This window comes from Peromyscus maniculatus, chromosome X (assembly GCF_049852395.1).
Source record: "Peromyscus maniculatus bairdii isolate BWxNUB_F1_BW_parent chromosome X, HU_Pman_BW_mat_3.1, whole genome shotgun sequence".
Classification (NCBI taxonomy): Eukaryota; Metazoa; Chordata; class Mammalia; order Rodentia; family Cricetidae; genus Peromyscus; species Peromyscus maniculatus.
The window spans coordinates 96,218,339-96,232,113 of NC_134875.1; positions in this window are offsets into that span (position 1 = coordinate 96,218,339).

Sequence of the window (13,775 nt, forward strand, 5' to 3'; positions counted from 1 at the left end):
GCAAGAAAATCAGTGACTTTACAAGGTAAACTTAATAGAATATTTAATATTTACAACTGTAATATCTACTCTAATTTGAGTCAATTAATTTGTCTCAATTAATGTTAAAAGTTAATAGGCTACTGGTACTATTTATTGTGTCTCTTTTATAGACAAATAAATAAAAAATAGACCAAAATTATGTTTTCTGCAGATAAACAGATTTCCCTGATTTTTTATTTCATTGCTAATCTTACTCAAGAAAAAAGTCTTAGGTAGTGAGATTAAAGAACCTAGAATTAGCCGGGCGGTGGTGGCGCACGCCTTTAATCCCAGCACTCGGGAGGCAGAGCCAGGCGGATCGCTGTGAGTTCGAGGCCAGCCTGGGCTACCAAGTGAGCTCCAGGAAAGGCGCAAAACTACGCAGAGAAACCCTGTCTCGAAAAACCAAAAAAAAAAAAAAAAGAACCTAGAATTATTGTTTTCATGGTTATATGGAGATACAAATATTACAATAAGAAGCTCAGATACCAAGTCATATATTTCATTGTTTTTATACTATTTTTCAATAGTGACAATACAATTCCATGATGCATCCCTTACCAACTTGATTTATTAAAGTGTCATTTGAGGGACTGGTGATATGATCAGTAACAACAAAATAAGATTTTTTTCTATCAGGAGATAATTTGAGGTGCGACATCAGGTCAGTTAGATATTTTTAGCTTGTTCAAAGAATACACATATGTTTACATACTTGTAAGGACATTCAGGGAAGATAGGAAAGCAGATTCCCTCTCAGGCATTAAGAAAGCAGATGCCTTCTTTAGGGTGATCAGTTGCAATTTAAAGGCAACCAGAGCCTTGTTGGGTATCTCGTGTGTGTGTGTGTGTGTGTGTGTGTGAAAATGTGTGTATGTAAGCTTGTGTGCATATTTTATGGATTGTACAGGTGTCTTGGCATATGTATGTGGATGTTAGAGGACATCTTTCAGTTCTCACTTCCATCTTCTTTGAGGCAAGACCTTTAGATTTTTGCTGTGCTTTAGATCAGACTAGCTGGCCACAGATTTTAGGAAATATCCTGTCTATGCCTCTAACTATAGCAGTGTTGAGACTACAAATGTTTAGCTTTATGTGAATTCTGGGAACTCAAACTCAGGTCTCCACACTTGATTCATAAGTGCTTTCCTCCACTTCATATCTCTTCATATCTCTTCAGCTCTTGCCTCTGTGTATCTATATAAAAAGGTTTTAATATTCTCTATCTAGTGTAAGTATCTGCTGTCTTAGTGATCCACATACCCTGCATGCTACTTCTTGCTATATATTTTTTAGGCTTTTCCTTTTCAGTATTATTATTTTTTAATTTTTTAATTCTTTTTACATACCATCTACACATTCCCCTCGCATCCCTCCTCCTTCCCCCTCCTGCCTCCCCCCCCATCCCCTCCTCTAACAGGGTAAGTTCTTCCATGGGTACATTCAGTTGAGGCAGTACCAAGCCCTTACCCCTGCATCAAAGTGAACAAGGCATCCCATCATTGGTCATGGGCTCCAAAAAGTCAGCTCATGTACCTGAACTCACTGCCAGGGGCCCCTCAAACAGGCCCAGCTACACAACTGTCTCTTGTATGTAAAGGATCTAGTCCTAAGCCATGCATGTTCTACAGCTTTTGGTCTAAAGTTCGTGAATTCCATTGAGCTTGGATCAGTTGTCTGTAGATTTCCCCATCATGGTCTTGACTCCCCCAACCTTGTGCATATAATCACTCCTTCTCTTCGAATGGACTCCTGGAGCTCTGCCTGGTGCTTGGCTGTGGGCCTCTGCATCTGCTTCCATCAGTTACTAGATGAAAGCTTTATGATGACTGCTGTGGAATAATGCTTTTGTACACTGGTTTAATAAAACGCTGATTAACCAGTAGCTAGGCAGAAGGTATAGGTGGGATAAGCAGAGAAGGAGAATTCTGGGAAGAGGAAGGCTGAGTCAGGAGATGCCAGCCCACCGTCCAGGGAGCAGCATATAATGGCACACAGATAAAGCCATGGAACTGGCCAATCAGTGTTTTATTTATCAATCAATCATCCACAGCATCCACCTGTTGATTTTAATGTCAATTCCAAGCTGTTTTTATTACTATAGCTCTATAGTAGAGCATGAAGTTAAGGATTGTGATACCTGCAGAAGTTGCTTTACTGTAAAGGATTGTTTTAGATATCCTAGGTTTTCTGTTTTTTTCCATATGAAAGCGAGTATTGTTCTTTTAAGGTCTGTGAAGAACTGTATTGGGAATTTGATGGGGATTGCACTGAATCCATAGATTGCTTCTGGTAAGACTGGCATTTTTATTATGTTGGTTCTACCTATCCATGAGCATGGGAGATCTTTCCATTTTCTGATATCTTCAATTTCTTTCTTCAAGGACTTAAAGTTATTGTCATACATATCATTCACTTGCTTACTTAGAGTTACCCCAAGGTATTTTATATTGTTTGTGGCTATTGTAAAGGGTGGTGTTTCTATCATTTATTTCTCAGCCTGTTTATCATTTGTGTATAGGAGGGCTACTAATTTTTTTGAGTTAATCTTGTATCCTGCCACATTACTGAAGGTGTTTATCAGTTGTAGAAGTTCCCTGGTAGAATTTTTGTGGTCACTTATGTATACCATCATATCATCTGCAAATAGCGAAAGTTTGACTTCTTCCTTTCCAATTTGTATCCCCTTGATCTCTTTTTGATTTCTTATTGCTCTAGCTAGAACTTTGAGTACTATGTTAAATAAATATGGGGAGAGTGGACAGGCTTGTCTTGTTCACGATTTTAGTGGAATAACTTTGAATTTCTCTCCATTTAATTTTATGTTGGCTGTCAGCTTGCTGTAAATTGTCTTTTTTATGCTTGGGTATGTTCCTTTTATTCCTAATCTCGCCAGGACCTTTATCATGAAGGAGTGTTGGATTTTGTCAAAGGCTTTTTCATCATCTAATGAGATGATCATTTCTTTTAGTTTGTTTACATGGTGGATTACATTGTCAGATTTTTGTATATTGAACCATCCCTGCATCTGTGGAATGAAGCCTACTTGATTAAGATGATTTTCTGATGCATTTTGAATTTAGTTTGCCAGTATTTATTGAGTATTTTTTACATCAATGTTCATGAGGGAGAATAGTCTGTTATTCTCTTTCTTTGTTGCATCTTTATGTGATTTGGGTGTCAGGGTAATTGTAGCCTCATTGAAAGAGTTTGGTAATGCTCCTTCTGTTTCTATTGTGTGGAACAATTTGAGGAGTATTGGTATTAGCTCTTTATAATTCTGGTAGAATTTTGCACTGAATCTATCTGGCCCTTGGCTTTTTTTGGGGGGGGGCAGTTAGGAGGCTTTTAATGACTGCTTCTATTTCCATAGGGGGTTATAGGTCTATTTAAATTGTTTATCTGGTATTGATTTAATTTGAGTACATGGTACCTATCCAGGAAATTGTCCATTTCTTTTAGATTTTCCAGTTGTATGGAGTACAGGTTTTTGAAGTATGAACTGGTGAGTTTCTGGATTTCCTTGTTGTCAGTTGTTATGTCTCCCTTTTCCTTTCTGATTTTGTTAATGTGGACTCTCTCTCTCTCTCTCTCTCTCTCTCTCTCTCTCTCTCTCTCTCTCTCTCTCTCTCTCTTTCTCTCTCTCTCTCTCTGCCTTTTAGTTAGTTTGGATAAGGTTTTGTCTATCTTGCTGATTTCCTCAAAGAACCAACTTATTGTTTCATTGATTCTTGTACTGTTCTCTTTGTTTCTATTTTATTGACTTCAGCCCTCAATTTTATTATTTCCTGGCATCTACTACTCCTGGGTGAGTTTGCTTCTTTTTCTTCTAGAGCTTTCAGGCGTGCTTTTAGGTTGGTAGTGTGAGATTTCTCCATCTTCTTTATGTAGGCATTACTACACTTTGAACATTCCTATTAGTACTGCTTTCTTGGTGTGCCATAAGTTTGGGTGTGTTGTACATTCATTTTCATTGAGTTCTAGGAAGTCTTTAATTTCTTTATTTCTTCCTTGACTCAGTGGTGATTCAGGTGAGCATTGTTCACTTTCCATGAGTTTGCAGGCTTTCTGTAATTTTTGTTGTTGAATTCTAACTTTAAGTCATGGTGGTTCGATAAAATAGAGGAGGGTATTCCAATTTTTTTGTATCTGTTGAGATTTACTTTGTGACTGAGTATGTGGTCAGTTTTAGAGAAGGTTCCATGAGGTTTTGACAATAAGGTATATTCTTTTGTGTTTGGGTGGAATGTGTTTGTAGATGTCTGTTAAGTCCATTTGAGTCATAACACCTGTTAGTTCCCTTATTTCTCTGTTAAGCTTCTGTCTGACAGATCTATCCAGGGGTGAGAGTGGGGAGTTGAAGTCTCCCACTATCAGTATATGGGGTTTGATGTGTGATTTAAGCTTTAGTAATGTTTCTTTTACATATGTGTGTACCCTTGTATTGGTGGCATAAATGTTCAGAATTGAGACTTCATCTTGGTGCATTTCACCTCTGATGAATATGTAATTTCCTTCCGATCTCTTTTGATTTTAGTTTGAAGTCTATTTTGTTAGCTATTGGGATAGCTACACCAGCTTTCTTCTTAAGTCCATTTGACTGGGAGGACTTCCCAGTCAAATACTCTGAGGTAGTGTCTGTCTTTGAAGTTGAGGTGTGTTTCTTGTATTCAGCAGAAGGATGGATTCTGTTTTCATATCCATTCTGTTAGTCTATCTTTTTATAGGCAAATAAGTCCTTTGATACTAAGGGATATTAATGACCCATGATAATTAATTTCTGTTATTTTTTTGTTTTTCTTCTTTGGGATTTTTTGGTGTAGGATTATCTATTGCCTGTGTTTTCATGGGTCCATCTAACTTTATTGAGTTGGATTTTTCCTTCTAGTGCTTTCTGTAGGGCTGAATTTGGGGGTAGGCATTGTTTGTATCTGGTTTTATCATGGGATGTTCTGTTTACTCTGTCTATGGCAATTGAGAGTTTTGCTGAGTATAGTAGTCTGTGCTGGCATCCATGGTCTCTTGGTGTCTGCATAATGTCTGTCCAGGACCTTCTGGCTTTCAGAGTCTCCATCAAGAAGTCAGGTGTTATTCTCATGGGTCTGCCTGCATATGTTATTAGGTCTTTTTCCTTTGCAGCTCTTAATATTTTTCTTTGTTCCGTATGTTTAGTGGTTTATTATGTCATGAGGGGAATTCTATTTTGAGTCCAGTCTATTTGATGTTCTGTAGCCTTTTTGTATCTTCATAGGCATTTCCTTCTTTAGGTTGGGAAAGTTTTCTTCTATGATTTTGTGGAATATATTTTCTATGACTTTGAATTGGTATTCTTCTCCTTCTTCTATCCCTATTATTCTTAGGTTTGGCTTTTTCATGGTGTCGCAGATTTCCTGGACGTTTTGTGTTATGACTTTTTTGGCTTTAGTATTTTCTTTGACCTATGTATCTATTTCCTTCATTGTATCCTCCACACCAGACATTCTCTCTTCCATCTCTTGTATTCTGTTGGTTATTCTTGCATCTGTAGTTCCTGTTCATTTACTCAGATTTTCTATTTCCAGCATTGGCTCAGTTTGTGTCTTCTTCATTGTTTCCATTTCAATTTTCATGTCTTGAACTATTGACTTTACCTGTTTAATTGCTTTTCCATGATTATCTTGGCTTTCTTTAAGGGTTGATTTCTTCCATTTTTTTTGTTTGTCATTTCCTCAGTTTCTTTACCGGAATTTTTCATTTCCTCTTTAAAGGCCTCTTCAACTTCATTTTTGAGGTCGTTTTCTTCTATTTCTTCTACATTGGGATGTTTAAGTCCTGCTGCTGTAGTACCACTAGGTTCTAGTGGTACCATATTGCTCTTCACATTGTTGAGTGTATTCTTGCACTGCCTTGCAACACGAATTGCTAAATGGTCTTATTAATTAAAAAAAAAAAAGACAGATATTGGGGGAAAAGCTGAAAGATCTGAGATACAAAAGCCAGGCATGTTCTTACTTCTATGAAATCCTCAGCCTCAACAGACTTCCTGTTTATTCATGCATTATATACCTTTCTGTGCCCTGCAATCTTGCTTCCTTCCTACTGCTGAGATTAAATTTGTATGCCACCATGCCTAGCTCTGTTCCCAGTGTAGCCTTGAACTCACAGAGATCTAGATGAGTCTCTTCTTCCTGAATGCTAGGATTGAAAGCATATGCTACCACTTCCTGACCTCTATGTTTTAATATAGTGGCTGGTTTTGTTCTCTGTTCCCCAGGTAAGCTTTATTGGGGTACACAATATATCACCACACTGGCATCTACCCATCTCTTCCTCCAATTGGCACAAATGGTGTCTATCTCAGGGAGCAACTCTTGGTCCAATCAGAGCTCTTGGTCTAATCAAAGCTGGCAGAGTCTGTTTCTCAGGGAGCAGCTGTGGTCTTGGAGGATGGGTGAGTGGAGGAGGTAAATTAGGGCTTGTAAGTTATAGGGTCCAGTGGGCGATGGTGGTAGTAGGACCTGCCTGCAGGAGTCCTGTCTGCTGGCCTGTAACTTGGCCTAAAGTCAAGGGTGATTGGCTAGGAGAACAAAGACTCACCTCTTGGTCCAATTGGAGCTGGCGGAGTCTGTGTCTCAGGGACCAGCTGCAGTCTCAGAGGGTTTTCCTTTCTGTATTCTTAATATTTCTCCTATGGGCTTCACTCTGTGACATAACATGTCTTGTTACACTTGTTACAGGAATTCCTACATTTTCTTCTCATTTGTGAGTCCCATCTCTCTCTTTATGTTACAGAAACTCTAAGAGTAGTGATTTACTTTTTACAAATAGTCATTCTCAAATATGATATGCTTATGCTTTAGCCAGGTATGGTGGCATACACATGTAGTCCCAGCTACTTGGGAGGCCAATGTAGGAAAGTTGCCAGAGGTCATTAGCAGCAGACTCAGCAAGACTATGTCCACAAAATGTATACTAGATCAAGCACGGTTCTGGGCTCTCTCTTTGTGTTGATCTCAATCATCAATAAACTATAGTGTAGATACATGTTCAACTTTCTCCCAGAGGATCTGGTTGAAATGAAAGTCCAATATTCACAGAATCCACTCCATAAATATTTTGGCAAAAGATATTCAGTTTATTTTATATAATGAGTTACAATTCCAGTTTTAGTGATGTAGTATCATTTCAAAATAGTCATTCTGTCATTGTACATTTGTATGGAAATGTGTCAACTTCACCCACAGGAAGTGAAATACAAATTCATATGGCAAAAAATCTGGACTATCTTAGAAGCTTGACAAAAATAAAATGATTTGATTTGTTTTGGTAGGCATATACTTGACTGGACACCATGAAATAGATATTTCACCTTATCTATGGCAAATGTACTCATGTTTATGATTTCATGCTTCATTAATACATAAACATTCTAGTGTCATCTTCTGTCTAAAGCCTCAGATAAAGTGCTATTGAAGCATTCCTCCTTCTACTTGGGTATATCCAAATCAGATCTAAAGAAGATGAAACAAAAATAAAATCTATGAAAACATCTACTAGTATCTCATCTTCTAGACAATAAGAACACTTACCTTCGGTGTATGTGAGCACATTTTTCCTTCCACCTTAGTAAGTGCTCTTTTTAAGTCTAATTGGTGCTTCAGTGAATAAACAGATCAAGAATGATAGAGGAATTTCAAAGCACAAATACTTTTGTCTGCTATACAGTTCAGCATGGCCGAGGCTCAAGATTTACCATTATTCATTCTAAAGTTATTTCTTGTTTTGCATGCATAGCTTTTGTTTGAATTTGAGGGTGTAGAATTTAAATTATTATTTTAATGTGGCAGATATATCTGGTCTGGAGTATCCTTTTCCTGAAACTCCTCTACCCCAGCCCATAGAGTCTACTGAACAGGGGAAGCTAGATAACCCCAAGCTGGCAGCAAAACTTGGTAGTGTCTTACATGTATTGTTAGCTTTGAGTTTTGTGCTGGTTAGTTTTATGTCAACATTACACAAGTTATAGTCATCTTAGAAGAGAGAACCTCAATTGAGAAAATACTTCCATAAGATCAGGCTGTAGGCACCCCTGTAGAGCATTTTCTTTGTCAGTGATTGATGAGAGAGGGCCCATCCCACTGTGTATGGGGCCAGGTCTGGGATGGTGGTCCTGGTTTCTATGAGAAATCAGGCTGAGCAAGGCAGGGAGAGCAAGTCAGTAAACAGCACTTTTTCAAGGCCTCTGCATCAGCTCCTGCCTCCAGATTCCTGCCCTGTTTGAGTTCTTGTCTTGGTTTATTTTAGATGATAAACAGTGATGTGAATATATAAGCCAAATAAACCCTTTCCTCCCCAAGTTGCTTGGTCATGACATTTCATCACAGCAATCGTAACCCTAACTGGGACAGGGTTGTATATTCTTCTTCCATGGTCTCAGACAGCCACTGAGGCCAGGAAGCAGGTGGCATGTCTGTATGAAGACCCTGGGATGCCACTGTATGAAGCTGTGAAAGCAACTTCTGGGTTGTAGGGGAGACCAATCTCCAAGATGTTGGAGATATCAGAGCAGTGGAATATTTGTCAAGATCTGCATGCAGGTAATGGAAGTAGCCAAAGTGATGGAGGTATGTTACAGGCAGCAAAGTTGGAGAGGCAGAGCCATCTAAGCTCTTTGACACTAGCTACAGTGTTTTGAGTTTGTACTGCTGAGTTCTGATCTTGCATTGGTCCAGTAGAAACCCAGTGCATCCTATGCCTCCCTTCTGGAATGGTAACCAGTATACTTTGGAAGTATGCAATTTGCTTTCTGAAGGTGTGACCTTGCCGTAAGATGTATGACACTGGAGCAGGGTTTGAGCACATATAGCCTCTCCCTACTTGCAGGTCACTCTTTGTTTTATGCTGCAGTTGAAGACATAAGCTCTCAGCTTCCTGCTCCTGTTGCCATGCTGGCCATGTACAGCCATGCCTCAGCAATTCTGGATGCTTATCCCCTGTAACTGTAAGATACAAATAAATAAATAAATAAATAAATAAATAATAAAAAATAAAACCTTCCTTCTATAAATTGCCTTGATTATGTTTTTTTCTTAATGACTTATATTATCAAACATTATCTTCTCTCACTCATATGTATATATTGTCTAGAGTATTTCTCCTTCAGATTGTGATTTGTATGAGTTTTGATCTAAGCTTTGGGTTAAGTCTGAGAATAATCCACACATGCCATTTGTGAGGTTCAAGCTGGATGAGTAGTTGCTGCTGGGCCACGTTACTTTTATAGCAATCACAGTAGTGCATGTATAGGTCAGCATTCCAAAGCACATTCACATTATATTCTTGTATGGTATCTGCTACATTCTATTGTCATAGCAAGACATATGGCTAAGAACTAGTCACTAGGGAAGATTATTATTGTGTGTTATAGATAAGAAAGAGCTAGAGAACTTCATTTGGTTGAATAATAATCTTTTCTACCTTGTCCTATACTTAAGTAGCTCCCCTCTGAATACAAAAACCTTTAATCTAAGTATACATGCAAAGAAATTATATGCAGATGTAATAAATAATCCTAATGACAGTGGTACCATAGTATGTACACAGTTATGCAATGCTGGCCCTTATCCCTTTTAAAGATGTACCTCAGTAAGTATTGCTTGTCCATACATATATAATTGCCTCAGTTAATTTAATAGAGCTGTTTATTCTTATATAAAATCCCATTTATTTTAACAAATGCTCTATAAGTAGGCATTTGGTTTATTTCTATTCTGTTGCCATTTTAACCAATGCTGCTAAGACTATAATTTACATATTTGGGCAGATATCTCTAGAAAGTATTCCTAGAAATGATATTGCTACTGCTAGTGGTTATTGCATTTTAGTTTGCTAGGTTTTTCAATGAACTTTTCTTGCATAAAAATCAATTAAGACTACGTGAAAATGTAAAGATATGCCAATTAGTTATACCCTTACTCACCCAAATGAGGCCATTTTATCTTTGCTAAGCTTGTAATTTGGAAGAGATCCTATGCAACTTCAATTTGAATTTTACTTCTTGTGGGTGAAGATGCCACATATTCATATGACAAAAGGGTGTGCCTGCTATATATGTGGCAGCTATCTCTGGTCTGAAATATCTTTTCCAAAACCCCCTCTACCCCAGACCATAGAATCTATTGAACAGGGGAAGCTGGATAACAATATTTGCATTGTCTTAAATGCTACTTCAGAGTGGATCATACTTTCAACTTGTAGGATCTTGAAATAAAAACTTATGAGAGCACATGAGCAAAAATAATCTGATTTTATATGCCTAAATTAAATTATAAAGTAAATCAACAGCTATTCCATAAGCTTAAACAATTAAGCAGCTTGGAAAAATGTAATACAAGGATGAAAACCAGCAATTATTGATTTTGAAGCAGCAGTCATTACCTCACCTGATGAAAACAACAACCAAATAACCCTGTTTAACCAAAATGATATAGCACCTTACAATAACCAGGGACAAAAAGACAGACAAACCTTTATAATCAATTCTACCCTGTTCATGGAGTTTATATAGTCACCATAACACTAAGGAAAGCAAGTAAAGTAGAAAGAGATACAGTCTCCCACAAATTTTGTGTTCCTAAGAGAAAGATACTTCAGAAATAAAATGATGAAAATTAACTATGCATATTTAATTCATTGTGCTGTGACCCTCCTAGGTGACATTTTTCTTCAAGAACATTTTATAGACACATTAAGAATTTTATTCATAACAACTTGGAATTACCCTTTGAGATACTAAATAAGTGCTGAAATCATGAACTCAAAAGACTGTTACAGCTAAACTTATACCCGAAGCTACTGTAGTGGGTAAGAAAGTTAAACTATCACCAATTATGTTTAACCTTTAATGTAACAATTGTAAAACTTACTATGACTCACTGGTGGCTGATTAGAAGGTTGGGTTGTCAGTGACAGATAAGAAGTGTCTACTCTCTCCCAATATTAGAGCTGCATCATTCTAAATACTTTATAAATAGCTTGTGTGAGTCTCTGGGCGCTCATTATTTAATTTATCAAAACCTTTTAGATTATGCCTTTAGAAGTACTATCATTATTATTATTACAGAATTATCTTTAAATGATCATCTTTGGTGAATAAGGTAATTCAACCAATTTAACTTGAACAAGAGCCAAGGAAGACATGTCCATATTAAACTTTATAGCGTGAAGACAAGCTGAATTATGTGACTTCCTTGTGATCAGGATATGCTTCTTTTGTTCATATCCCAGGTAAAGTCACCTAAATTTTTTAATCTGTACCAGTCCTTATGCAGACACTTGAAATCTTTTTTACTGTTAAGGCCACCACCTCTAAGTGTCACTTATTTTCTCAAATATTGAAGACCTAAGTAGACCCAATAAGATCTCCATCATGATTCTGTTTCTATAAACAAAATTGCCTTAAAGGATTTAATGTTAATATTAGAATTATTTTTGATCACCACATTTAAAAGTAGTGCAGAACCATTGGAAAATGCTATTGATTTTTGCTGGAATGTATTTATTATAAGTTCTTAGCTGTTTTAGCATAGGATGCAATTAGTCTTTTTTTTTTATTCTCTGTAATTTCTTAAAGACTCATCTGTTGCTGGAGGGCTTCTCTCCAGGTTCCCTAAGCCCCGCAGTCCCACAATCCACTTATAAAATAATCACTCAGACACTTATATCACTTATAAACTGTATGGCCATGGCAGGCTTCTTGCTAACTGTTCTTTTATCTTAAATTAACCCATTTTTATAAATCTATACCTTGCCATGTGGCTCATGGCTTACCGGTGTCTTCCCATGCTGCTTGTCATGGCGGCAGCTGGCAGTGTCTCTCTCCTCAGCCTTTCCCTTCCCAGAATTCTCCTCTCTCCTTGTCCCACCTACTTCCTGCCTGGCAACCTACTTCCTGCCTGGTCACTGGCCATCAGTGTTTTATTTATATAGAGCAATATCCACAGCACTAATCCTCCTCTAATTCTCTGGGAAGAAACTTTCATAGCATAAGCCCACTGAGGTATCAAATATCTAAGTTAACCCCTATTCCCACGCTGTCTTTTCTTTTAAAGATTTATTTCTATTGGGCTAGGAATGATGATGTACACATTTCCCAGCATTTGGGAGACAGAGGCAGGCAGGTCTCTGTAAGTTTCAGGCTAAGCAGGTTTGCATAGTGAGACCATGTCTGAAAAAAAAAGGATTCATTTTTATTTGTACGTATGAGTATACGCCACCTGGGTGTGGTCACCTATGGAAGCTAGCAGAGGGCATCAAATCCCCCAGATCGGCAGTTACAAGCAGTTATGGACTGCCTAATGTGGGTGGTGGGAAACAAACTCTTGTCCTCTGAAAACGCAGGAAGTGCTGAGCCATTTCTCTAGCTTCTCTCATGCTGTCTTTATTTAAGGCAGAATTTGTTTCCAAAGTAATTATGCTCAAACTATGTGCATTCAAACAAAAGTGACCTAAACTCTAAGGTTGATAATGTTTTTACCCAAAGCTTTCTCACCCACATTCACTGTAATAGTATGTTTCTTAACAAACATTTTCTGTCAATAGAATAGGAAGATGAACTAAAAGCCATAGGAACAGAAACAGTGGGAGGGGAAGCTGTGGATAGAAAAATAAAAGAAGATGGGAGTGCATATGAGCATAATGTCTTATGCATTCATGAAATTGTCAAGGGAAATGTAAAATTTAAAAACAAACATAAGTGATACATAAGTGTAAACATTACTATTAAGAAATGAGTAGTAGGGACACAAAAATATATGTCACTGAATACCGCCAATTAATGTAGCAGTGAAGATTCTTCAGCTATCCACTTTTGTATAGTCTGCTCATGCAAGCATCTCATTCCAAATTTCAAGCACTATAATTGCATAAATGGTTAAATAATTCTCTGACTGTTTTGTTTCTTTCAAATCAATCAGAGATAACTGGCTCCCCTCGACCTGAACTGGCTATGCAGCTTCAAATACCAATGATCTTCATAATTCAGCTCATTTGGACATCTTCACTTTTTTCATTTACTCTAACCTAGTAAATTCTATCTTTAAGAGAATAGATCTTGAGCCGGGCGGTGGTGGCGCACGCCTTTAATCCAAGCACTCGGGAGGCAGAGCCAGGCGGATCTCTGTGAGTTCGAGGCCAGCCTGGGCTACCAAGTGAGTCCCAGGAAAAGCGCAAAGCTACACAGAGAAACCCTGTCTCAAAAAACCAAAAAAAAAAAAAGAGAATAGATCTTAATTTTCTCCCATGCTGATGAATTGACTAGATTTCCTGATATTTATATAAAGTTGATATTAATATACTGATCCTATTACAAAATTCATTATCAAAGGTTAAATTATATGATGGGAAGAAGTTAACAGTTCTTAATTTTTTATACTCACATGTTTACAAATCTAGAAGGGTTTCCTGTTGCTTAGTGCCATTAATTCACAGACTTATTTTAACTCAGGCATCAGTCATCCTTCCAAGTGTACTGGCACAGCTATTTTGGAAAACTATGAATAATAACTAAAATATAAAATACAAAATCACAGTGCCAGTGAGATGGCTCAGTAGGTAAGAGTGCTGGCCCTCTAGCTGGAGGACTTGAACTCATCTCCTAAACCTATATGGTGCACAGAGAGAACCAGCTCCCTAAGGTATTCTCTGACCTCCACATATGTACCATGACATTTGTGTACCTGTACATACACACATAAATGAATATAATAACAAAGAAA